Source organism: Mandrillus leucophaeus, unplaced genomic scaffold, assembly GCF_000951045.1.
Source record: "Mandrillus leucophaeus isolate KB7577 unplaced genomic scaffold, Mleu.le_1.0 Scaffold178, whole genome shotgun sequence".
NCBI classification, from domain to species: Eukaryota; Metazoa; Chordata; class Mammalia; order Primates; family Cercopithecidae; genus Mandrillus; species Mandrillus leucophaeus.
In genome coordinates this window covers 1,756,716-1,784,148 of record NW_012101787.1, presented here as the reverse complement: position 1 = coordinate 1,784,148, position 27,433 = coordinate 1,756,716, and the positions used below count along the sequence as shown (strand labels likewise).

The 27,433-nt window shown below is 37.8% G+C and overlaps 1 protein-coding gene across 7 annotated transcripts in view; it reads right to left on the bottom strand.

Moving 5' to 3' along the window:
• ZNF438 (zinc finger protein 438) overlaps positions 1–27,433 on the bottom strand; it is a 181,497-nt gene that overhangs the window by 66,613 nt on the left and 87,451 nt on the right. For 2 of the 7 annotated variants that reach the window (XM_011977315.1, XM_011977319.1), the window contains one exon: positions 11,538–11,666. The exons of 4 other annotated variants lie outside the window; for them this stretch is intronic. The gene's annotated coding sequence lies outside the window, so the exon portion shown is untranslated. Of the gene's footprint in view, positions 1–11,537; positions 11,667–20,310; positions 20,433–27,433 lie in introns of all 7 variants that reach the window. One more of the 7 variants, XM_011977317.1, reaches the window with a different exon arrangement.

The following is a 27,433-nucleotide window of genomic DNA, read 5'->3' as shown; positions in this document are numbered from 1 at the left end:
TATCACATACAACTTACCAAAGTGGCTCCAGTCCTTCCTACTCCAGACTTGACACACCAAAGTGGTGCCCCTCCTCCTTCCAAATGCCAGACTCTCTGCATATGCCTAATCCCGTTCTCTCCTGTTTTCCCAACAACATGAAAATATTATTCCTTCTCTCATTTATATATTCAACCTCTTCTTCTTATGCAGATCTTTTTGCACTGGTTTTTAAACAAACACCAGTCTCTTCCTTTAAAATAACGGCAAAACAAAGCCGCTTGGCCTCACATCTCCCTCCAGCTATAGCTCACAGGCCTATCTAGACACTTCCTGCTTCAAATAAACTTCTCTACAGAGTTGCCTAAATGTTCTGACTTCATGTCCTCATCTCCTATTCACTTCCCAAAGTGCTTGAGCCCCACTACGCCACTCCTCCAAGACCCTTCTGTACTGGATATGTTAGCAGTACAATCACCACTGTTTGTTATCTCCTTAACCTCCCCTTTTTCTCTTATATCAACCAGAAGCCCATGGTCTTTCCCTCTGCCTATCTTGCTATCCTTGGCCATTGAATGCTGAAGAGCCTCAAGGTAAACATCATGTCTCACTTTACATTCTCTCCCTAGGATATCTCATCCATTTCAGAGACATAAATAAAAATATATTTTTTTGTTCTGTACTTTTAATCTCTAGTCCAGACCCCTTCTATGAGCTCCACACCTACATATCTGTAGGTCCACATCTGTCTACACAGGCAGCATACAGAGTGGTAAGATGCATGGGCTCTGGAAGTGAAGTATGTAGATTCAAATCCCATTTCTTCCACTTACTGTCTGATATTGGACAAGTCTCTTAACATCTGTGTTTCCATGTCCCCAGCTTAAAAAATGCTATAATAACTGTAAATGCTCAACAATATTAGCTATTATCATTATTACTATTCGACCTTTCCTCTTGTGTGTCTCAAAGCCATCTGAAATTTTCTGCCTCTGAAATGCATGATGTTCCCAAAACGTGATCTGCTTCTGGGATTCCCTTGCTGTCTAAACGCTGTAATCAGAAATCTAGTAGTTATTTTTCACACAGTTCTCTTTCCTCTCCCATTTCTAATACAACATATCTGTTGAGATTTAAGAATTATATCTGTTATCTTTTCTATAACTGCACCACTCTAACTTTATCCCAAGCTCCATCCTCTCCAGTGTACCCCACTAAAATGGCCTGTAACCAATCAACACACTTCCATCCTTTACCACAAAGTACCATCCACGCTGCAGCCAAAAGGATCTTTACAGATTACAAATCTGGTCAACTTCATGCTTAAAACCTTTTATTTGTTTCTCCTTGGTCTTAGAATAAGCACTGATCTTTATTAAATATGATCTAAAAAACTCTATAAGGTCTGAACTCTGCCTCCCTTTCCAGTCTAATTTCATACCATATATTCCCTTGGTTCTCTCAGCCCATTCTCCACTTGGCTTGATTCCAATTCTTCCTGCTTGCTTTGCTCCTCCCTACCACAGGGTCTTTGCCCATGCCCTTTCTTTCCCCTGTTTGAAATGCTATTTCTTCCTTCTCTTCTCCTAGTTGACTCTTAATCATCCATCAGATGTCTGCTTAAATGTATCCTCCTTAGGGAAGCCTTCTCTGGCCTCCCAGATGAAGTCAAATACTTTTATTCTTGGTACTCATCATCTTACCCCTTTCTTTCAGGGCGGAGAAAGAGTAAGGAAATTTAGGGAGGAAGGAGGAAAGAAGTATCTTAGTCAGCCTAGAAATTAAGACACTTAATCATTTAGTTGAAAAAGCAAACACAGGCACAAGGGGAAGAATTACTTACGTAACGATAGGCTATATGAAGAGAGTTAGGTGGGTAATCACAGGTTGTAAAAGGAAAGAAAAAACTAAACAGCAAATCTGCTGGAATCAGAACAAGGACTTCTCTTGTATCTCTAACCTCATGGTTTTTATTAAAATGAGTTAGGCAACAGAATGTTCCCACCGGAACTATATGTTCAGTATACAGGTGATGATTCATCCAGTCTTAGCATATTAAGCCATAGACAAATCCAATCCAAATGACTAAAATGACAAAAAAAATGTAATTTTAATAGGTTAATTTCAACAATGTCTTAAACACCTTTTAAACTGATATTCTGCATTAATGCTTCACATTTTATGTTTGCATATAAACTAAAAATCAAAATTGATTTTAATGGAATACCACTTAGTAATCAAAATGAACAAGTTATTAATAAACACAAGTTGGATGAATCTCAAGGAAATATTAATCTCAAGAGATAATCTCAAGAGAATGAAAAAGTTAAATTAAAAAAAGTTAAATCTAAGGATCCATTTAAACAACATCATTAAAATGGAGAAATTATGGAAGTAGGGGACAGATTAGTGGTTGCCAGGGGTTGGGGACAGGGGTGGGAAGTGGGAAGGTAGATGAGTGTGATTATAAAAGGTCAACATTAGGAATCTTTGTGATGGATATGTTCATCTTGACTGTAGTAGATACAAGAAGCTACATGTGATAAAAATTAGAAATAAATAAATATACACACAAATGAGTTCAAGAAAAACTAGGAAAATCCGAGTAAGATCTAGAATGCATCAGTGTTAATATCCTGGATGTTACCACTGGGGGGATTGTGTAAGCAGTGCATGGAACATATGTTATCTTTTGTAACTGCATGCAAATTTACAATTACCCTAAACTTAAAAGTGCCATTAAAAAACAGCTTTAAAGTGGTTTCACAATATTTCTCAAAGACATCGGATTATATATACTTGACTACAGAATTCCAATTTTTTAAAAGCAGGTTTCCTCCAGTTTCTCCATGTTCTACCTTTGTTGCTGTCAGCCCATGAATAAAGGGAGATTTAAGTAGACAGAAGAAATATCTTGAGGTTGTAACGAACACAATAAAAAAAAATCAATATTTTTAAAAAGTAGATCTTAAAATGTACTTGAAAGTTTGAGATCATAATGACATAAACAACTATTTATGACCTAAGAAAAACTACCTACTTTGGTACTTTGAAGTATTAAAAAAAAAAATCACACAGAATTAAATTACAAAGCTCAAAACTTGTTTATGCAGCTGGTCTTTTTTAAAATCAAGGAACTTTAAACCTAAAATTCTAATAGGCTTACTGGTGACACCCCAATCCTTTGAAAAATAAATGAAATATCATAAATCATTTGACAGTTTTTAAGGTTAGATTTTTATCATCAGTCAGACTCTTTAAAAATAAAAAAGCAATATGAAAGGATAGGATCTTGCTTTGTGCCCTATAAAGTTTAAGATAGAAAATAAATCATACTATTAAATGTCATTTAGAACCTTAACTTCAATACTTAGGATGAAATTGGCATAATATTCATGGTCATTCCTATGAGAATTCATGCAAGTCGAGTAGCTTTTCTTACAAAATATTGCAGAACTCTGGCACTTCCTGTGATAAATGAAGCAATAAGGCTTTGGAATTGCAACTGTGTATATTTAAGTACTTCATATAAGCAACCAGACTGTCATCTTGCTGGATATCTAGCACTATGAATTTATTATTTGTTATCCAAAGGAATGTTTGAATACTTATAAAGAGTAAAGGGTTGGGGTAAGCCCTTAAAATTTAAAGCTACAAATGTAGGGACTATATTGCAGTCACACTGTCCAACCTTCATTTTCTTGGCAAGTTAATTTAATGAAAAATATTCACAGATTTTTCAGGAAATGTAGAGATGAAAAAATCTATAAATATCTTGAAAATGTTTAGGATTCAACATAACTGTTAAGATCTAGATATTAGCTACAGCATTCTGAGAATTTTTATGACAGTCAAGTTGCAAGAAAATATATTATGGGAGACATTCTCCATGACCTGGTTTTAAGGTAAATTCATTGATGGGTCAATAATGGTTCAACTCATAAAGTGTGCTTTGAGAAGTCAGCTGAACCAGCATTAGGGGAAGGAGGTCAAAGCCGGGCCCTCTCGGTTATCTGGCCCATCCTATTTTAAAAGAATTCTATTGAAGGAGATTCATTCCAAAGGCTAAAAAAATTACTTCTGTATTTTCTGATGGTTTCATTTACCCATCACATAAGTGAAAATTCATAATTTTCTTCCCTTCTTGAAGCAATAATGGCAGAACTTCTGAGAAATAGTCTCAGAAGATTTATCCTGTACCAATATAAATCTCAATCATTTTAGATTTCAGTTTTTCTAATTCGCTTTTAAGATACAGCCACCAAAACTGTGGCCTCCAAATAAGGCCACTAACGTCACATCCATATCAAGCTGTACACTTGAATGACTGAATTAGTGACAGCGGAAAGCCTGCTTCTCATATTTTGCATATTATTGCTAATGAAGTATCCTTAGAGATTATTTAAGTGTATCTCTAATTTCTCAAGAAATTAAAATTAAATACTGAATACACACCAAATAGTATTTTCAACATATGTGCAAGTTATAAAGAACAGTAAAATGAACACCTGTTTTTCCACTAGCCAGTTTAGAGAACACATTACTTATAACTTTGAAGTCCCCTTTATGGCCTTTCCCATTCCAATTCCAATCCTTTTTCCCATGCATTCTCCCCAGCTATCTTTTTTTGTTGTTGTTTTTGCTTTCCTTTATGGTGTTACCATATGTATCCCTCATCAATATCTTGCTTAATTTTGCAAGATTTTGGATGGAATTATATTGGTTGGAATCATATTGGAAGTATTCTTAAGTTTCTTGGTTTTATTCTGTCCATGAGACTTATCCATGATGATACGCTTGAATGTAGCACAATTTGTGTCTTCTCTTATTGATGGTATCTGAGTTGTTTCCAGTTTTCTGGAACATATTATGTATTTCTCTGTGTAGATTACCAAGAGTTTCTATGCCTCAGAGTGGAGTTGCTTGGTTGATATACGCACAACTTATTAGTTAATGCAAATTAACTAATGTATTATTATTAGTTAATGCAAATGTATTATATGGTTGATTCAATTTGTACAACCACTAGCAGGGCAAGATAAGTTCAAGATGCTCCAACATTTTTGCCAATCTAATGGACATAAAAAAGTACTTCCTTGTGATTTTTTAAAGCTGTTTTTTCTTTCTTGGGGCAAAATTTACATAAAATGAAATGCACCAATCTTAAGTGTACCATTCCATAAGTTTTTTACAAATGCATACACCTTGATTCCCAAATCATTACCACTACCCCAAGTTAGTTCCTTCAAAATCCTTCCCAGTCAGTTCCTGCCCCATCCCCTAGAAGAAACGACTTTTCTCATCCTTTTCCCTCACAGATAATTTGTCAGTGTGTCATGTTATGAATAACCACAGTCTGTTTATCCATTCTCTTACTGATGGAAACCTGGGCTATTCCAGTTTCTGGCTAGTATGAATGAAGCTATATTATGTACGCATATTATGTATGTATTTCTCATAAAAATATTTTTGGTGGATTTTTATTTTCATTTCTCTTAGGCAAATATCTAGGAGAACTGCTGAATCATTGGGTAAATGTATATTTAACTCTGTAAGAAACTCCCAGATCTTTTTCCTAAAGTGGCTGTACCATTTAACCCTCTTACCTAATGTATAAGAATGCCAGTTGCTCTAGATTCTATCTAATTTTAGACAGTATGGTGGTTTTCTCATTCTCATTTTAACCTGCATTTCCCAGATGACAAATGACATTCATCACATGCTTACTGACCATTTGAATATCTTCCGTTGTGCAGTGTCTGTGTTACAAAGTTTCTTTTAAAATCATTTGTTCCCTATTCCTCCTTTTTAGTTTCTGGTTGTTCAGTTTTTTGTTATGGAGCCGTATAAATTAGCTATATATTCCTTTGACAAATATACATTTTGCAAATACTTTTCTCAGTCTGTGGCTTGTTGTTTTCTCAGTGGTATCTTTTGATAAATATAAGTTTGTTTTTTTTCAATGAAGTCTATTCTTTAAAGCTTTTCTCTTACAGTGATTGCTTCTACATCCTCGGAAATCTTTGCCTACCCCCAGTCATAAAGATATTCTCTGATGTTTTCTTAAATTCTTACGGCTTTAGCTTTTATATTTAGTAGTATGATTCATCTCAAATAGATTTATATGCATGATTCAAGAGAGAAATTGAGATTTATATTTTTGCTTGTGGATATCTAGTTGACCCAGCACCATTTACTGCAAAACTTTCCTTTCCCTACTTGGTTGCTTTGGATTTGTTTGAAATCAGAGGCCTATATAAGTGGGTGTATGACCTCTGTTCAATTCCATTAATTTATTAGTTGATCCTTATGGCAATACCATGCCATCTTGATTATTGCAGCTTTATAGTTACGGTACAAAGTCAAGTCTTCCAGCTATGTTTTCAAGATTTGTCAGATTTTCTCAGTCTTTTACATTTCCATGTAACTTTTAGAATTAGCTTGCCAATTTTACAAAAAGGTCCGTGGATTTATGCTAGGGATTATGTTGAATCTACAGATCAATTTTGAGGGAAATGTCATTTAATTGAGTCTTCCAATCATATGGCATCTCTCCTCATTTATTTATATCTCTAATTTTTCTCAGTATAGTTTTGTTGTTCTTATAGATTTTGCATGCCTTTTGTTGAAATTATTCCTAAATGTTCTACTTTTATTAGAAATAGGAAATAGGTTCTACTAATGATCATCTCAATTCAAAAATACTCATTTCTCACGGTGCCTCCATCACATTTTCACTCCTTGGAAACATTAAAACATCAAAATCGTGAGAAAGTTTGTTTAATATTAAATAGTACATACTATATTCTGTATGGTAAACAAGAATTTCTAAAAATGAATGGAGATTCTACAAGTTGGCAGTAAAATAAAGGAATGGATTAAAGTCTAACAATACACATGCTGGAAATCGGGCTGGGGAATTTTTATAATCCACACTCATTTCAAGTAGATTATCTGACAGGGAAGAAGAATGTCAGACATACCATTAACTCAGTCTACAGATGCACTGATCTTTTAGGAAAGGGACTTTTGTTACCTAACTAGTCCAAAGCTTTTTTGACATCTGGCCCACACAGTGATGAGCACAGGTTTCAAGGAGAGGAGAAGAGCAGGAAATATTTAGCTTTGATTTTGAGCAGATATACTTTAAGCTCTTAAATAAAATTTAAGCTCTTTGTCTTCTGCTGAAGACAGAACTGTATCCAGAGACTCTGAGGATTCCCATTTGGCCTTCTTTCATTTGCAACTTGTTATAATAGTAGTTTCACATTGTTCACTTTACTGTGGCTCCTTTTCTTCCTTCTACGCTTTTTCCTGGATCTACTAATTTTATTTTCCGTATCTTCACTGTCTAATTCTTCAGACCTCTGCATGTGCAAGGATCTGAGAATTAATCAAATTTCCCACTATTACCACTGAGATCCTAAAAGACATTCCCATCATCTTTGGCCTTCCTGGCTTCTCCTTTTGCTTCCCCTTTAAAGTCTTTTCTCCATATGCTTTGTCTTAACTTTTTTCCTCTACTCTTCTTTGTCAAGTTTTTCCACTTCCTGAAGCCTTTCTTTTGATTTTTCAAGGTTTATACCGCTACAATCCTCTTCCTTAGTATCCTTCTGCATCATTGGCCACTGCTGAACCTACTTCCCTTCGTCAGTAAGAATTATTTTCTTATTCACTTAAAATTTCTCATTTCTTTTGCATGTGATTTTGGTCACTTTTTTCTTGTCACTGGATTTAGCCAATTTTTTTAGTTTTATATTTATTTATTTATTTATTTTGAGACAGAGTCTCGCTCTGTTGCTCAGGCTGGAGTGGACTGGCGAGATCTCGGGTCACCACGACCTCCGCCTCCTAGGTTCAAGCGATTCTCCTGCCTCAGACTCTGGAGTAGCTAGTACTACAGGTGCATGCCACCATGCCCGACTAATTTTTGTTTTAGTAGAGACGGGGTTTCATTTTGTTGGCCAGGCTGGTCTCGAACTCCTGACCTCGTGATCCACCCACCTCAGCCTCCCAAAATGCTGGGATTAAAGGCGTGAGCCACCACGCCTAGCCGACAATTTTTTATTTTACAATGTATTCTCTTCAAGGTCCAACCAACCCAAGCATACAGTACTATTTCTCCTTAAAGAAATCAGCATCTGGGCCACCTTCAGGCTCCTCATCTGTGTTCATGAACTTTATAGAAATGTCCTTGGTTTTCTGTGCCTTATCAGTATTAGGGGCAGACTGAGTTTTGAGGTTCCTCTGTTTTCACCACTTTCTCTTTCATTTTCTGTCTCATCTGTCTCTTTCCTTCTCCTCCTTTCTCTCTTCATTACTAACACCACTGGCCAGCGTGTACTCTTCTCTCTCCTGCTTCTGGTCTCTTTCCATCTGACTGAACGATGAACAACATACTGTTATTGAAATAGGCTCTAAATTCTTCCATGTAATCATTGGTGAGAGATAAGAGCTGTATTCTCATTAACAACTCTTTGGTCAGTTGTTTCTGTATTTTCTGCAGAGACCTTATCCAAAGTGTCATAGCAAGACAAAGAGACACAGCATATTCAGGTAGAGGTAACTTGTTCAAATCAAATACTTCAAATCAAATACTCAAATCAAATCAGATACACTAACGTACATAGGAAATTAAACACCTTTGAGGTCTTCCTTTTAATGGTTGATCTTGGGCTAAAAAGGACTCTAGTATTTTCTGGACGTCCCTAATTTTTCTGGATTGATTTTTCCTTCTTTCATACATACTCTCTTCTTGAGAGGTAGCTACACCATCCTTTTCTTCTTCTGAGAGAAGTAAAATTAATACAACTTCACCATCCTCATTTTACTTGGCAGCTCGATCTGCTCTGGGAATATGAGTTGGCATCCTCTGGGCAATCGAACTAAAGAACCCAATTCATGACCTGGGTATCCTGCACCCTGGCTGCAGGATCAGTAATAAAGAGCACTGCAGCTCTGTTACAGACCAACTTATTACAGACTTCATTTTTCTCATCTGCTGCTGTCAACCACAGAGGTCAAGAAAAGAAACAGCAGAGTGTAGCCAGTAGAAAACTTGGCTTAGGTACTGCAACTCTTTACCACTGAAGAAAAACATAATACTCTTTTTTAGATGGCTTCTCAAAAAGGAATATATGACATATTTTACTACAGTTCACAAACTATGTCGTTTTGTTCCAAAGTGGCAGGGGTGTTATATTTCACTTTTGTCACCAACCCAAATATATTCAGGGTTTTTCTAACTCAAGCATATAAGATCTTTTACAGATTTAACTTGTTTTACCTAGAATGAGGCAAAGTTAATGTTTCTTGGGAAGATTTTTGGTAACAGCATTCATGGTATCAACCAAACACCATGCCCAAGATTCTATTTACTTCATCAATGAGTTAACCTTTGGAGATGGGTATCATGATAACTTATTGCTTTATCTTTGTGCTGAAGAAGTTGAACCTGTATACAAACAAGTGTATTTATGTGGTTAATTAGCAGCTTCAAGTACATCTTTACCTTTCAACGTCTGGTAAAAAAGGTCTGTCCTCCAGTGTTGCCTCAATAAAGGCTCAAATAAATTATTTTTATATTATTTTAAATTTAAACCTATTTGCCTATCGACTTATAGTTGAAGGACTATTTGGACAGATATAAAAATCCGTAAGTTATCTATTCTTTTCTTAAAAGTCTTTTAAGTATGGCCTATTTTCTTGCACTGAATGAAATCTGAGGCCAACATAATTTTCTCATTTATAAATATCTTGACCTATTTTTCTGGTTCCCTCCCAAAATTTTATCTCTGAGGTCCAGCAACTTTACTAGACCCAGGCACACAGTGAGTGTCCTTTCAATGTTTAGATTCAAGTTGTCACTTACTTCAGAAAACTTTATGCTCTAAACACTGGTTTCCTTTCATTAAGTTTGGACTTTTCACTGGGTCTACGATTATGCATATAATGGATCTACTCAGCCTGTCATCTATACCCACGGTCTTGAAACTGAGGAACATCTGAGGCTGCTCTAACGCTTCTTAAGAGAGATGCAGACCTAGATAGTTTTAAGGCAATCTATTTCCAGGTCCTCAACTCTCATTTTTTCCTAATACCGATCTTTCTGAGAGTGCACTGGCAGCTAAGGCGTCACGCAGCCTCTCTTCTCACTTCACAAAAGAAATGCATACCTCTTGGGATGCAAAAACCTCCAGGGTTCCAAAAATGGGAAAAAATTTTAACAATGCTATCTATGAAACCTCCTTTAATCAAAGCACTACAGTAAGGCCTTGTTCTTTCCATGTCTCATACAGATGTTTATTAAGAAATGGAGTACTTGGCCCATATGATGATGATAAATTGAGTGTATGGTAGAATGAAGCAGTTCCACAATACATAGTGACGACATTTTACTTATAGGGATTACCTCTTCCATACTCTTATTAGTGTTAAAGACGTATCTCTCTGGAGGCTTTAGTGAGCCCAAAGCAAAGAAACACTGAAGGCAGCAGCACCTTACTGTATCCAGGCAACACATGGTAAGGTTCTGTGCCTTATCTACTTAATCTATATTAGAATTAGAATTCAGTGATGGTTGTCATGGAGGCATATATTAACATATTTATTTGAGATGAAAAATCAAGTGGGACTTTTACTGACAGAAGGATGTCTGATTTAAAGATAAGTTTGAAAATAAATACCAGCTTTGTCAATTAGATTAAATGGCAACCATTTTCCCTAAATTGAGTGATCTACATTTATAGCTGCAAGGTTTTGATAAAAATATATTTGAGGCATAAATTAAGAAAAACCGCTGCCAGCCAGGAGCAGTGACTCATGCCTGTAATCCCAGCACTTCGGGAGGCCGAGGCGGGTGGATCACCTGAGGTCAGGAGTTTGAGACCAGCCTGGCCAACATGGTGAAACCCCTTCTCTAGTAAAATACAAAAAATGTAAAAATGTAAAAAACACAAAAAATGAGCCAGGTATGGTGGCGGATGCCTATAATCCTAGCTACTTGGGAGTCTGAGGCAGGAAGATCACTTGAACCAGAGAGGTGGAGGTTGCAGTGTGCCGAGATTGCACCACTGCAATCCAGCCTGGGCAACAAGAGAGAAACTTTGTCTCAAAAAAAAGAAAAAAAGAAAAACCATTGCCTAAAAATTGTACATTGCCAAGTATACAAAGGAATTAATAATTTTAAACAATCCTTTCTAAGTATGTTAGGTTAAACAGGGTGCCCCTAAGTAAAAGAATAGTAAGTGTAACGGTCATTTGATAAGTCTCAGTTAAGCCTTTTTGATAAATTTTCCCAAACTGAGAAAGTGACAGCACATCCCTCTCCAAGTTAAGTGATTTCCAGTCCTTTGCTTTCTACAAATGATAGTGTAATTGAGTTGTCAGTAGAAACATTGTTAAATAATCTGTAGATCACATTATGATTTCTGGCATGTAACTCAGCAGGATGAGCAAAGTTAATAAGTGATGCAGTGTTTCTGTCATACTGTAAACACTGACATTTTAAAGCTGAGGTGTTATGTCACTATTTTAAATGTATATTTGACTTTGCTCACCTCTCTCATGTCTAATTTCCATGACCTCACTGTTTTTCCTGTATCATCTTTTTCTCTTGTACTCCTTCTAATGTTGTTTTCATTTGACAGTTTCATTTTCTTCTTCAATTTCTTTCCTGAGTTCTGCTTCTAAATGCATAATTTTAGATTTTATAATTAAACTATAATTACTAACATAACATTTTAACTTTTTCCATTTTGTGTATGATTAGGTAAGAATCCACTTGGCCATCTTTTTCATATGGACAGTCTATTGCCTCAGCACCATACACTAAAAGCTATATGCAGCCTTTCCCCCACTGATCTTCAACACCTGTTCTGTCATAAATCATGCTTCCACATATAGGTGGATCTGCTTGTAAATTTTCTATTCTTTTCATCTGCCAATCTGTATATCCTTACACCATATGCTGGCTTAACTACTATAGTTCTATATTGTCATTATATAAAGGCAGCAAAAGCACTTCCTTGATAGGAGGAAAAACACCTTCTTTAGGAATATGTATGTGATTCTGGGATGATTGCTCTTCCATTTAAGTTCAGAATTATAATGTCAAGTATCATCCAAATAATAATATTAATAGTAATCACACAATCTCAAAATCTGTTAGGGATTTGATTCTATGTGCAATGAGAGAGAATTAACATCTTTGCAACATTAAATCTTCTAATCCATTAATGTCTTTCAATAAAAGTTTGTAACTTCTCAATAAAGGACTTAGACATTACTTGTTCGATTTCTTCAAAAGTTATTTGAAGTATGTTGCTATGTAAATTATATCTTTTAAAAATTACATTTCTGTAGTAACTTCACTGTGGAAAAATCTTGCAGATACCATCTTAACCAAGTGATCAAGGTTAGTATGACCAGTAACCAGTCATATTGTTACTGAAACACCAGAAGTTTGGTCTAGGTCCTGCTGCTGCACTGTACAGCCAGTCAATGACTGAGACGATGAGAGGTGCCAAGGAAGAAGGCTTTAATCAGGTGCTACAGCCAAGGAGACGGGAGCTCAGTCTCAAATCCATCTCCCTGAGGGACTAAAACTAAGGGTTTACATACCAGGGAAGAAATGTAACAATGTGTGAGAAAACAGGAACTCTGGAGGAGCAAGGAAGCAATCATGATGAATGAGGGGTCCAGCATCTCCTTGTTTGGATGTGGTGATCTGGTGAGTTTCAGTTCTTTGATACTTATTTTGAGAGGTCTGAAGTTCATTTCCTGAGAAAGGAACTCAGATAAATTAAATATGTTTCCAGCTTTAAGACCAGAAGGGTCGATTTCTGTTTATCCAAAAAACTATCTATGGGCCAACTGGGTGGGTTTCAATATTGATAACATTTACTGCCTAATATGATGTGAGATAATAATGAGAAAACACCAAACTCAAATTGATATCCTTTCTACAAAAGACCTGACCACTATTCTTCAAAAGTATCAAATCCCTGAAAGACAAGAAGAGATCAAGAAACTGCCTTAAATTGGTTAAGAGACATGGCTACCAAATGCAATGTGGTATCCTGGGTTAGATCCTGCAACGAAAAGAGAGTATCGGTAGAAAAACTGGAAAAATCAAAATAAAAGTTGTAGTTTAGTTAACATCAGTATATAAATGTTAATTTCTTAGTTTTCATAAATATACTACAGCTATGTAGGATGTTAATTATTTCAAAATAAAGTGGTTTTTAATTTTCTGTTTTGTTGTTGCTGCTGGTCTATAGAAATACAACAGGCTTTCCTATATTGACTTTACATTTTAAAACTTTGCTAAACTCTCTAATTTTAAGAATTTAACTGTCGAGTTCTAGGATCTTTCTATACAGACAATTAAGTCATTTTAATAATGACAGTGTTTTTCTCCTTTTCCATTCCTACATCTTTTCTTATAGTTGTCCCCCCGCCATCACCCCCAACCCCAACTTACTCTGCTGGCTAGGATCTCTGACACAATATTGAACAGAAATGGTGATACCGGGCAGCTTTGTCTTTTAAGAGTCAGATTATATCTGTTGATATCCAGAACTAATTTTAATTTCACAGAATAATCTAGGGAAGATTACTTGCTTTTGCTTTGAACATTTCTACCACAGAGATAACAATACTGTTTTTAAAGTTTCAAATACTGAAAATGTTTATCCAGAAAGTATAAAAGAATGTATAATACAAAGACTAAGAAATAACATGAAGACAAAAAAGGGATGCAATATAGTATTATTTTATTAAAACAAAAGTTATCGTATTAACCTGTCCAAACTTTGCTATCCCCTTCACAGTGTGGGAGCTGTCACTGGGAATTGGTTGCCCAGTCAAATTTTACCCTTTCCAAGCCTTTCCAACCTTGTATCAGATGTGGCCTTGTGAGTAGCTCTCCCCAAAAGAATGTCAGTGAGAATGACTGAATGCCAACTTCCAGGTTAAGGTCCCTCAGAAGCAGGCAAGGTATGTTCATGCTCTCTTTCCCAGCTGCTAGAGGACTCCAAGGCCCACATTATGGAAGGTCACCAAATGATCAAGAATGATTTTAATGCACTGCTTCATTAGCAATAAATGCACTTTAACTCGATTTAAGCTATTGTACAAGTGGGGTACATTTATCTTAATAGCTGGCTTTTTCTACCACAAAAAGATGGTATTTTTGAGGGAGATGCTGACTTTAAAAAAACTAAAATATATGGTGACTGCTTAGCAGCCAAACAGCAGGAGATGAAGAAACTGAGAAAAAGATAGAAAGGTACTTATGTCACACAGTCATAAAACACTTACTAAAAATACTGCTTGCCAAAACCAATCCTTGGTGATTGAAGAGAAAAAGTGGTTGCCCCCAGAGGTTTAAAGTAGGCAATTAACTAGAAATGGACATCCATCTTGGGCAATGGAAATGTTTGATATCGTATTTTGGGTAGTAGTTACATGGATGTACATAACTGTCAAAACTGGCTGAACTCAACACTTAAGAGTTGTGAGTTTACTGTATGTAAGTTATAGCTCCATTTAAAAAAATGCCTGATACAACTTCAAGAGCAGAACAAGTGTCTACCAAGCCTATGTCTATGGAAAAAACAGATGAACAATATTAGCATAACAAAGTATGGCCAGGTGCAGTGGCTCACGCCTGTAATCTCAGTACTTTGGGAGGCCAAGGTGAGTGGATCACAAGGTCAGGAGTTCGAGACCAGCCTGGCCAATATGGTGAAACCCCGTCTCTACTAAAAATACAAAAATTATCCGGGCGTGGTGGCGGGTGCCTGTCGTTCCAGCTACTGGGGAGTCTGAGGCAGGAGAATCACTGGAACCAGGAGAGCAGAGGTTGCAGTGAGCTGAGATTATGCCACTGTACTCCAGCCTAAGCGACAGAGTGAGACTCTGTCTCAAAAAAAAAAGATTAACAAAGTACTACTTGTTGCACTTATCAAAGATTATAAGAAAGAAATGTGCACAGGCAAGCACTGACAGACTTGAGAGCAGAAATGAATGGAAATAGAAAACTCAGAAATTTGGGGGGCTCCCAGGATTAGAGGAGCTGACTGCTTCTGGATATGGTAAAAAAGAAGACTGAAAAAGACTGAAAAAAACTGGCCCATTATATTTTCTCAGGCAAACAGAGGGACTCAGCCTTGCTGCAAATCAAGTTAAGTAGGTTAATTTTCCACAAAACCCATTTCCGATGGCCATACAAGACTCCCCAGCAAGTTGAGAGAGAATAAAAATAAGGAAACAAAGAAATATATTAGACTTGGGAATTTTTGGTGTGCTTATTGGCTAGAGTGATCATAACACACGTTGTCTAAACGGGTAGTTTTGAGAGTGGAAGAGAACATCATTATGTAATGTGTCAAGACAAGAGATATCAGTTAAGACTGCCCTTGCCAGCCTGGTCCATGCAGTCACTCTAATGTTAGCACATGATAATAACTACAAGATAGGTCAAAAGCCATCTCAGTTTTGGAGGAATGGCATTGCCAAAACCCCCTCAAGTGATACCTATAAGCCTTTGACTCTTTGATCCTTAAAACAATGCTCAAGCTCCCTGAATTTCAAGAACAGAAAGAAGGAAACAAAGGCTATACAGTCTCCACAAAGGGCATGTTCTGTGATGTCTACATATATGTGACCTTGGAGGAAAATGGGCAAGGAAGAACCTTCCAGAAGGCAGAATGAGGTCCTGAGAACAATAAACAAAGAAGTTCCTCCCAGACAGCAGGATCAGAGGCTAATGTGGAACACTTCCCACCCTAGCTAAAGATTCTTCAACATGCTTCCTGCCATCCATGATTTTTATCACTGTCAGTATTCCTAATCCTAGATGTTCCCTTAGTTTTAGCAGATTAAACGCAAATTTAGAATGTGCTAACTGGCCTAATGCAATAAATTACAGACACTGCACGTAAAGTGATGGTTAAACTAAACCAGAAGGGTCTTTTACAAAGATCACTGAACTGATGGCCAGGAGGCTCTCATTTCATCCAACCTTCACCATTAACTGTGTGATCCTGGATAAATCATGACTTCTCAGGACTTCAGTTCTTTCATTTGTAATAAGAGGATGCCTTCTAGTTCTGTAATTCTAATTTAAACTTCTTGACCTCACTGAGCCAAAAAAAAAGTACAGAAATTCTCTACAAAATATCCATAATAGACTAGTTGGTCCAGTTTTATAGCAAAAGCGTAATTCTAAAAATTTATATTGGCAAGAAAAAATTCTGGCACTCTTATTTCTGATTTATCTATTTTATTCCGATCTCAGTACAATAAGGAATAAAATGTAACCTTTTTTTCAGCGTGAAAAGACACTTGCTTTCCATTTCATTAAGTTTTAGAAACTAACCCAAAGAGAAGGGAGGGAACTCCACTCACTTCCAAATTTCAATACTTTTATAATATTTACACACCAGAATTTAGAACATCCGAAAAACCAAAATGCAATTTGGAATAGACTTTTAATCTGAAAGTACCATAATAACATTTTATTTGTTACATAGTCAATAATAGTCATTGAATCCTAAAAATAATATTTTTTCTAGTAATTAAAACCTGAAAAACATGTCTGCTAAATTTCAACTTTTGATGTCTCCTCTAACTTTCAGAAGAAAATGACATTCAGTATTCTGTCTTCTTCACTGATGAAAGAGAAGACAAAAACTAACATTCTACGTTGAAACTTTGCTATTTATCATGATCCAGTGGTATACTTGTTTCTAAACATAAATATAAGAGCCAAACATTCAAAGAGAATATGACCCAAACTTTGTCACTTCAAATCACAACATGTTTGGACAAAAAAAAAACAAAAAAAGGCAAACATTCTGCAAACCCTGCTATCAATTTGAGTACTGATATTTAAAAGTCTTATTTGTTTTTCTTCAAAGCACTTTGCATATGACATTTGTTTTTCCTGCTGCTCTAAGATCAGACCTGACTTTCAGTTAACTCTACCCTCCACTGTCACCAAGTCCTGGTCTAGATTCTCTGTAGTTTCAGAGAACAAACCCCTCTTCTCATGGATTTGGGGAACATTGCTGTCCAGTTGGGGTGAGGTAAAGACCTGGGAGTTCAGCTGGTCCTTTTACAGACTTTCAGCTGATCATCTGTTTTTAGCACCATGCCTCCCTTTCAGCCTCCTGATATCACTGTCATCTCCTCTGCAGGTGCTTTGGTTTTTCCCTTCTGGTACTAAGTGATGGTATCATATACTTTCTGTTTCAGATTTTATGGTTTAAGGTAACTGATGAGACCTACCTCTGACAAAAAGAGTTGGAATTTTTGTTTCTATTTCCTTTGTTTTATGCTAAGATTTTAAGAGAAGAAAGCAGATGGTGGCTGGACGCGGTGGTTTATGCCTGTAATCCCAGCACTTTGGGAGGCCAAGGTGGGCAGATCACAAGGTTGGGAGATCAAGACCATCCTGACCAATATGGTGAAACCCCATCTCTACTAAAGATACAAAAATTAGCCAGGCATGGTGGCAAGCACCTATAGTCCCAGTTACTCAGGAGGCTGAGGCAGGGAAATCGCTTGAATCCAGGAGGCAGAGGCTGTAGTAAGCCACAATCATGCCACTGCACTCCAGCCTGGTGACAGACAGAGACTTAAAAAAAAAAAAAAAAAAAAAAGCAGATAGTTCTTTCTTAAAACCAGAAACTGCACTTCATGTACTATTTTTAATGGTTTGAAGTCATGACACTTTTGGTCTGCTAAGCACACATTCCCATTTCTCTTCTGGTTCTTTTGGAGAAAGCCTCTCCTACTCCATGAGACCCTCATGGGGCCTGCACTCACTGGGCTATGCCCCTCTACTGGAGCACTGGGAAAACATACCAAGGCTGGCCCACCAGTATACCCCATTCCCAGGCCACAGTGACACATGAGATCAAAGAGAGTCAATCCACATCTTCTCTGAGGCAGGCAGCTAGACATTTGGTGTGACAGGTTCTCTTTCTGTTGAGATTGCTAAACTAGATGGACAATCATCTTGAGCTGCTAGTGGTCATCTTACTGACCATGCCTGTCTGAAAAATGACAAATAAAGAAACCAGCAGAAGAAAAGGAGTCCAAATGAGATCATCTGAGTTCCTGGCTGAAACCATGCCTGAAGCCAGATGCACCTCCGGAAACCATAGTTACAGAAACAATCAAGTTTCTTTTATTTTCATAAACTAGTTTGAGCTGGCTTTCTTTCCTTTGGAACTGAAGCAGTCCTGATGAACACATCATTGAATCTAAATGTTCCAATCACTAATACTTGAACAACAGAAATAACACTTCTTTGCCCCAAATTAAATACCCTAACTTTTTTTATTCAAATAAAATCGCAAATCAGAAATAAAGTTCGCACATGTGTCCCTTTCACTATTTAGGTCAAATACTTTGACTGTAGTTAAATATTCATGTCTTCAAGGTAGCAGTATCTTTGAGAATGAAGTGTATGTATATTTTATAGTACTAAAAATCCAATAGCCACTAACCTACTGAACAGTTTTCTTCCAGGTACTTAGAACATTCTTGCCAATTTTTTATACCTTCTCTATCAGAGGTCTCAGATTCTTAATAAAGATCAAGTTGTAGAATTATTTTATGTAAAGTCTATGTGGAAAAATGAAATAATACACCTTAAAATATTTGTTCCCTTGGGAGGAAACGTATAATTTAAATTCAAAGAATTATTCAGTCTCAATCTCTGACCCAGAGACTCGGGACCAGGATAATTTTAATCTAAAGATTTATAAGGAGAAGGTAGACGGTAATAACGTGCTCCCAAGGAGGTATGTAGGAAGGTTTCTTTAGAAGTCAGTGTTCCTTGGACACTGTCCCTGGAGTAACTTCCCTATTATCTACAGGCCATTGTGCTCAACAACCCAACAGGTAATATCTAAGCTTCTGGGTTTGAAGTTCTTCGGGTCTTCAGTTAGCTTCAAGTGCATATAAGGGCCAGGCAGGTAATCTAAAAGAGTGAGCATGCTAACATTTTTAAAGTATTACAGTTGCATGCATTAAAAAAAAAAAAAAAACAACTTATTAAAATTCTAGTCTCTCTTTATTTTTTCATGCAACAATTCTACCTACTATCCCTGGTTTTTCCATGGTTTGTTTCATAATGCTATCTTAAATAATAGTTTTTGGCACTGGTACTCCTTGCATACATTTAAATTATATATGAGTAAGAGCTAATAATAACCACAGTTCAGTTTATTGAGCATATAGTATGTGCCAGGCAATGTAATAAGTGCTTTATACATGTTAACTTATTTTGTCCTTACTGCAATTCTATAATAACCTTACAGGATTGTGCCACTATCCCATGTATAGATGAGAGCACTGAGGTATTGGGTAATCAGCTTACCCAAGATCACATAGCAAACAGGTTGTGAATTTGAATGCAGGCACTCTGCCTCAAGGCACCCTGCCCTTAACCATTACTCTGTACTCTACAAAGAAATATGCCATCAGTTATGGGTTGAATTATGTACCCCAAAATGATATGTTGAAGTCCCAACCCCCAGTATCTGTGAATATGACCTTATTTGGAAATAGGGTCTTTGCAGACATAATCAGGTTAAAATGAGTTCATACCAGATTAGGGTGTGCCCTAATCCAATGTACTTGTATCCTTACAAGAGGAGGAAAATTTGGATGTAGACACACACAGAGGGAAGACAGCCATGAGAAGGTGGAATCAAACTGGCATTATGCTACCACAAGGCAAGGAATGCCTGGGGCTACCAGGAGCCAGAAGAGGCAAGGCAGAATCTTCTCCATGAGCCTCTGAGGGAACATGGTCCTGCCAACACCCTGACTTTAGATTTCTAGCCTTTAGAACTGTAAGAGAATAAATTGCTGTCATTTAAAGCCATCCAGTTTGTAGTACTTGCTTATGCAGTCGTAGAAAATTAATACCATCTCTCACTTGCATTAAAATATGTCATCCAATCAACTTGCTATTTCCAATTTTAACACAGACGGTGGTATGAGTAACATTTAAACTTTCCTCTAAATTCTGTTTAAAGAAAAACAACAGCCAGGTGTGTTATAGGTTACAACCTATAATGTAAAAGCACAGCCTCCCATCTAATAGAGGCAGCTTCTACTTAGCTCTAGCTGGTTACTGCCACATGCAAGAGCAGGATCAAAGTTGCCAGTTTCCAAGAGAATGCAGAAATCTGGATTTGTGCATTAAATTAGTTAACAACAAATTATATCAGTTACTAGTTAAAATAATACCTGTTAACAAGCTATTTATGCTTTAAAAACAAAAGAGCCAGGCATCGTGACTTGCACCTGTAATTCCAGTAACTCAGGAGGCTGAGGTGGGCGCGTGGCTTGAGCCTAGCAGTTCAAGGCTACAGTGAATTATGATAAGGCCACTGTACTTCAGCCTGGGTGACGGAGTGAGACCCTGTCTGTAAAATTAATAATAAATAAAATAAAAAACATTATGCATGCTATGCAGGCTACGCAAAACACATTTATGAACCAAACTTGTCAAGAGGTCCAGATTTTTGCAATCTCTGTTGTATGTTTTCTTTGCTTTCCATGTCTACTGTCCCTTGCACTTCACTTGACCTGGCCCCCACTGCAGCTTTCCATCTACCAGATGCAGAAAGCAGGCACAGTGTGGGCACTGGGAGCCATGCTGAAATCAGTACTTGAGGACAGGGGAACCCTCTTTGGGATATACTGAGTTGGCAGATGCAGAAGAGTTGCACACACTCAGGAATCCAAGACCAAATGGGTGTGCTCTCCTTGATCTGCATGTGTGTATCTGAAGTCTGATACTGCTCCTCTACTCGTCAGTTGGTGTCCCATGTAGAAAAAGACTTACAGCTTTAACTGGGTAAAGGTTTTGTGTAAGGCTAGGACATGACTTTAATATTTCTCAGGCTCACTGTCACTTCATTCACAGCCCTATCCTTACAATTTATTGAGTTCCCCAAACTTCTTACCTCTTGTATATACATACTTGAAGGATTTGTAAGTTGATATTAATAGCTCATAACTGTCTTTCAGTATTCACCATATTGTAACCTATAAAAGTTGTTCAGAAACTTGCAAACATTTTTGAAAAGCAGTTTTGTGAAAAGTTTTACAAAATGTCTTTATTCCTCAGGTTTGTTCTAAAACTTCAAAAATGTAAGAAAAATTGTTCTGAGAATGTTAATATCAACTCTAGTCCAATAAGCCATATCGCTAGTTAGTAGCCTCATTGGCTATAAACATTTATTCAGTATCTACCAGAGTTCAGACCTATTTGCTATGGTATAGAAACTAATGATTGCTTCTGGCAAGTGAAAACAGGTACTTGATATGTTGCCAAGACACTCTCTACTACAGTGAGGTATTAAATGCACAGTGAGACAGCTTGGAACACCATAGTGTCTAGAATTTACAAATCTGACCAACATTATTTTTAGTACGTTTGTAGAGCAACGCTAAGAAGTAAAATACCATAAAACATGTCCAAATCATCTCATTTAATGTTTATTGTTTTTGTTGTGTTTTGCTTCAATGTTGTTATGTTTTGCTTGAATTAAACATCTCTGAAATTTCTATTGGTTTTTACACCTATGAAATCATTTGGAAACTCCCTAGCTTATCATTCTCACCACAACCCCAAATGGTTGGTAAAGCAGGTTTTATCTCCATATTACATATGAGGAAACTCAAGCTCAGCGATGTTAAATAACTTGTTCAAGGTTGTTAGTGACAAGGTTGCCTCAGTCCATTTAGTGTTGCTATAAATATGTCAGGCTGGGTGATTTATAAAGAAAAAAGGGCTTCTTTGGCTCATGGTTCTGCAGGCTATACAGGAGGCATACAGTTCCAGCATTCGTTTGGCTTCTGGTGAGGGCCTCAGGCTGTTTCCACTAATGGCCGGAGGCAAAGGAGAGCCACAAGTGCAGAGATCACATAGAAGAAAGGAAGCAAGAGGGGAGGAAGTGCCAGGTTCTTTTTAATAGCTCTTGGTGGAAACTAACAGAGCAAGGAGGGCACCAAGACATTCATGAGGGATCGGCCCCCATGACTCAAACACCTCCCATTAGGTCTCACCTCAAACATGGGGATCAAATTTTAACATGACATTTGGAAAGTGTATTAGTCTGTTCTCACATCTCTATAAAGAAATACCAGAGACTGGTTAAGTTATAAGGAAAAACGGTTTAATTGATTCACACTTCCACATGGCTAGAGAGGCCTCAGGAAACTTACGATCATGGCAAAAGGAAGCAGGCACATCTTACATGGTGGCAAGCAAGAAAAAGCATGAGGAGCGAGGAGAGGAGAGCCCCTTATAAAACCATCAGATCTTGTGAGAACTCACTCACTATCATGAGAACAGCATGGGGGAACTGCCCCCATGATCCAATCACCTCCCACCAGGTCTCTCCTCAGACATGTGGAAATTATGAGGATTACAATTCAAGATGAGATTTGGGTGGGGACACAGCCAAACCATATCAGAGGGACAAACATCCAAACTATAGAAGAGGTGAAGCCTGTACTCAAACCTCCTAATTCTGAGTTCACTGATCTTACCCCACAGATAAAAGCCATGAAGATTTATAAGACCAGGATGATTAGACAGTCAGAAAGCCAGACCTGTAATCAAATCCAGTTTCTATAGCCAACTCGACTTTTGACTTCGGATAAATTTTTTTAAATCTCTAAAGCCTCATTTGCTCATTTGTAAAATGGAGTTAAAGTGGAAAAACACATGTAAAGAACATGGCACAGAGTGGGCACCTGATAAATATTACCCCCTTTTTTCTCCCTCTCTACTACAGAATCCCTCAAATCTAAGTAAACCACCCACTCTCTGGTTAAACAATTGGGTGATTAGCAGAACTCTAAATAGCTATTAGAAATGCAACTCGGCCGGGCGTGGTGGCTCACGCCTATAATCCCAGAAATTTGGGAGACCGAGGCGGGTAGATCACCTGAGGTCAGGAGTTCAAGAACAGCCTGGCCCACATGGTGAAACCCCGTCTCTACTAAAAATACAAAAATTAGCTGGGCGTGGTGGCAGGCGCCTGTAATCCCAGCTACTCGAGAGGCTGAGGCAGGAGAATCACTTGAACCCAGGAGGTGGAAGTTGCAGTGAGCCGAGATCATGTCATCGCACCCCAGCCTGGGGGACAAGAGCAAGATTTCATCTTAAAAAAAAAAAACGAAATGTAACTCACAGAATGTGGAGATACTGATAAAACAACAATAAATGCATTGTCATGGACAAAGACCATGGTAGAAACTGTTGTCACATGTGTACTATTAAAGAATTGGCAAGAAAGTCATTGTTTTTAAAAGTTCATAACATCATATGTTGAGCTTTTTTTAAAAGGAGGCAGGTCATGTCAAAACTTTATGCTTTGAACTTATTCTCTGCTCTCGAATTAATGTGGTTCATTGCCTCCAAACATAAAAAAAATTTAAACACATCAAAGAGATATGAACTGTGGTGAGACTTGGGACTCCTCAGTGTGTATACCTTAGCAGCTATCATGTTCCTCTTGGGCCAGAAGGAAAAGAGCCACCAAGATCCTTTGTGTGTCTGTGCCACAAGAGAAATTCTGACTCCTTTACAACTCCTCTCTGCTGGCCCAGTTATCCCTTTGGATGAGGCTAGGGCAGGGGTGCTCATGGATTGACATCAGCAGGGGATGGGCCCAAATGTGGGGTGAGGAGCTGCACGCCTTGCCGAAGAGAAGCATAAACTCAGACTAAGAAAAGGTGCTATAGTCCGGAGGCATGCTTGGGTCTAACATCAGAAAGTTATGCAATTATCAAATTTAATGCTAAAAATATTAAAATACATAACATGATTTAGAACATTTCTTCAAATTTCAACTTAATGCCAGGGAACTGCGTGCTAATAACTACTTTATACATGTGATTCTGGCTCTTGGCACAATCATGCAGGACTGGGGTTGTGTTATTGCATATGTGGGAGGTTATTAAATGCTTTATAATGATTATGTTAAAGGTCATATTCCTCATACACATAACTTCACTTACTATTATGAGTTAGATGGGTACATGAGTAGACAATGGTCTTCTTCCATTAAATGCAAACTCGCTGAAATTACTATTTAAGTTGCCAGGCCGAATAAGTAAAGAGATCAAATTAATGAGGATGAAGTTGTATAATCAGTTTATAAAACAGATCATGCTGAGGTCAAGGCTGACATCACCAGCTCCCACACATCTAACTACACTTAAAAAGGTGGCTCTTCTCTTTATTACCACTACCACTGCTCTAATTCAAGCTGTTTCTTACTTCTCTTCCATTCACATGTAGCTGACAAATCATTTATCTCAGCAAACACCAATCTGATCCTGTCACCCATCTCAGAAACTTCTGCAGTCTTCCCACTGCTTGAGGGACAGAGGCTCAACTCCTCAGGAGGGCATTCATGGTATTCCTAAGTTTGGCCCATTCTTCTAATTCAAGGATTTTCAACTGTGCATGAACATCAGAACCATGAGGGGAGCTTTAAAAAAATAAACAGGCTTATGTCCCACACCCTGAAACTCTATTTACTAGTTCTGGGCTAAGATCTGGGGAGTTAATATCTTTAAAAATATCTATGGATGACTCTTACCTACTGCCAGGATTGAACCAGTGGTCTAATTCCCCACTGCCCTCCCATTGTTTCAGCCAACATGAATTAACCCTTCTGCTCCACTCAGTAATGCTTTGTTTGCTTGTGTTGCCAGTCCTCTATTCATGCTGTTAATCCAACCTGGAATATCATTTCCTCTCTAGCTGTTTCTTTTTTTTTTTTGAGATGGAGTTTCACTCTTGTTGCCCAGGCTGGAGTGCAATGGTGCAATCTCGGCTCACTGTAACCTCTGCCTCCTGGATTCAAGTGATTCTCCTGTCTCAGCCTCCTGAGTAGCTGGGATTACAGGAGCATGCCACCATGCCTGGCTAATTTTTGTATTTTTAGTAGAGATGGGGTTTCATTATATTGGTCAGGCTGGTCTCAAACTCCTGACCTCAGGTGATCCGCCCGCCTCAGCCTCCCACAGTGCTGGGATTACAGGCTTGAGCCACCATGCCCGGCCTAGCTTTAGTACTATTCTTCTAAAACTAAGTGAAATCCCACCAGTATCCTTACAACCATGGGGATATAATATTCCCATTCTGAGAATCCAAAAGGCATTTTTTATGTTTATGAAGCATTTTATGTCAATTAATCACATATTGTTTTCAATGTGAATGTTTAATATTATGCTCTCTATATTTCAGACTTCCCAGGGAAGGCAAACTTTATTTATTTATTTTTTTGAGCTAGAGTCTCACTCTGTTGCCAGGCTGGAGTGCAGCGGTGAGATCTTGGCTCAGTGCAACCTCCGCCTCCCAGGTTCAAGTGATTCTCATGCCTCAGCCTCCTGAGTAGCTGGGACTACACGTGCCTGCCACCACGCCAGGCTAATTTTTTGTAATTTTAGTAGAGATGGGGCTTCACCGTGTTAGCCAGGATGGTCTCGATCTCCTGACCTCGTGATCCGCCCACCTCGGCCTCCCAAAGTGCTGGGATTAGAGGCATGAGCCACTGCGCCAGCCTGAAGGCAAACTTTATATAACATCTTTTGTTCCCACTTCCTAGCCCCTAGCATTGACCACAGTATTAAGCCTAAAGTAGACACTCATGTGCTCAATACTTATGACTGAATAAATTAAATTATCTGAAATTTATGAAGTGTTTTTTCTTACAGCCTGACAACCTTAACCGTCAACCTTGAGGGTTGTTTATGTACATACTGACGTTTTTCTTACCAGAAGCATTACTATGCTTATGTAAATGAGAATCACTTGTCCACAAAAACTGATGTGATGTCAAATACAGGGGTGATACCTGTAAATGTGTTTTTTTCCTACAGATAGAAGTATTTTCTATGTTTATATATTCAATTCCCATAAGTTTGTATCACATCCAAAAGGAGGAAGCAGTAAAATAGTCCCTGATCTGTCAATACCTGACTTACAAACAACCCACTCATGTGAAAGGATAGAGAAAACCCCATTTACCATCCTAATCAACTGTGGGAAAGATCAGAAGAGCAAGTGTCCCTTTGCCCTCCATTTAGGTGACATGAGAGTAACAGCAATCTATAGGTAAAAGTCTCTCCTGTAAATACTGAAAACCAAGAAGCTTCTGATGGTAGAGTAGCCAACATTGTCAGAGCCCCAGCTCAGACTCTCCTACTGTTCAACCTGCCCAGAAACTTTCTATCCTGTTCCTAGAGCATGGGAGATATATTTCCATATCCAGAGCTACAATCTCTCCACAAAACAGCATTGTACACCATGGCTGCCCATAGTGAAAGGAGTGCTGGTACTTGTGAGTTAAATAGTCTTGGGAGGGCTGGCTGAGAACCTAACCACTATTTATAACATTGTTTTTGTGGAAAAACGCATTCTGCATTCCAAAAAACAGAACTAGACATGAACTTTTGGAATACAGTGTATTTCTTTGGTCAGGAACTGACAGTATCTTGTTAACTGCACTAGGGTCAGTATTTTCCTAGGGTAAGATGGCAACTAGGAGTGCAGAACAAGAATGGTTGCCAAGAATATGGAACATATGCATTTATATGGATGAAAGACAAAGGAAATGATGAGAGAAAAAGCCAAGCACACTCTTATTACATAAATATTTACTAAGCATTATTAAAGGCTATGGTGAAAGCTGTAGGAGACAAAAATCAGACAAGATCTTTGATTTTATAGTTCTTACAATGTATGGTGGGAGATAAGACAAACATAAACACAAACAATAAAGCTGCACGGTAAAATATGCCACAATAGTGACACAAACAAAACATCAGATGACACTGGCAGAGAGAGAAAGAACTAGTGCTTCCAGCTGGAGTAATCAGGGAACATGTCACAGAGAGGCTTGCACAGGGTTTCAATGTGCAGAGGAAACAGTGTCAGGGCAGCAGGGGACGTCACAGGCAGGAAGGCCAGTACAAGTCAAGACAGATGCATGAAGAACAAGGAGACTTCAGGGTACAGGAAAAGCCCAGTTGGCTCAAGTGGGGTATGTTTTCAGGACCTTGGTGGGGGGTTTTGAATGCCAGGCAAAGCAACACAGATTCCATCCAAGAGGGAGTTGGAAGCCATTAAAGCATTTTAAAATTACTAAAAGTGGTTCTATATGCAGGTTTATCTAACAATGAACACAGGACAGGGGAAGACAGAATGAATACAGAAAGATTATTAGGAGATCACTGTAAGAGTTGAGGGTGATTAAGATGAACTTTCAAAGATTTTTTTACACAAATAGTTAATAAACATTTAAGGTTCAAGTGCTAGTTAATTAACAAAGTACTTCTTTAAATAAGAACATATAAATAATTTAGAAAAGTTGCATAAAGACTTAAAAAACTAAAATAA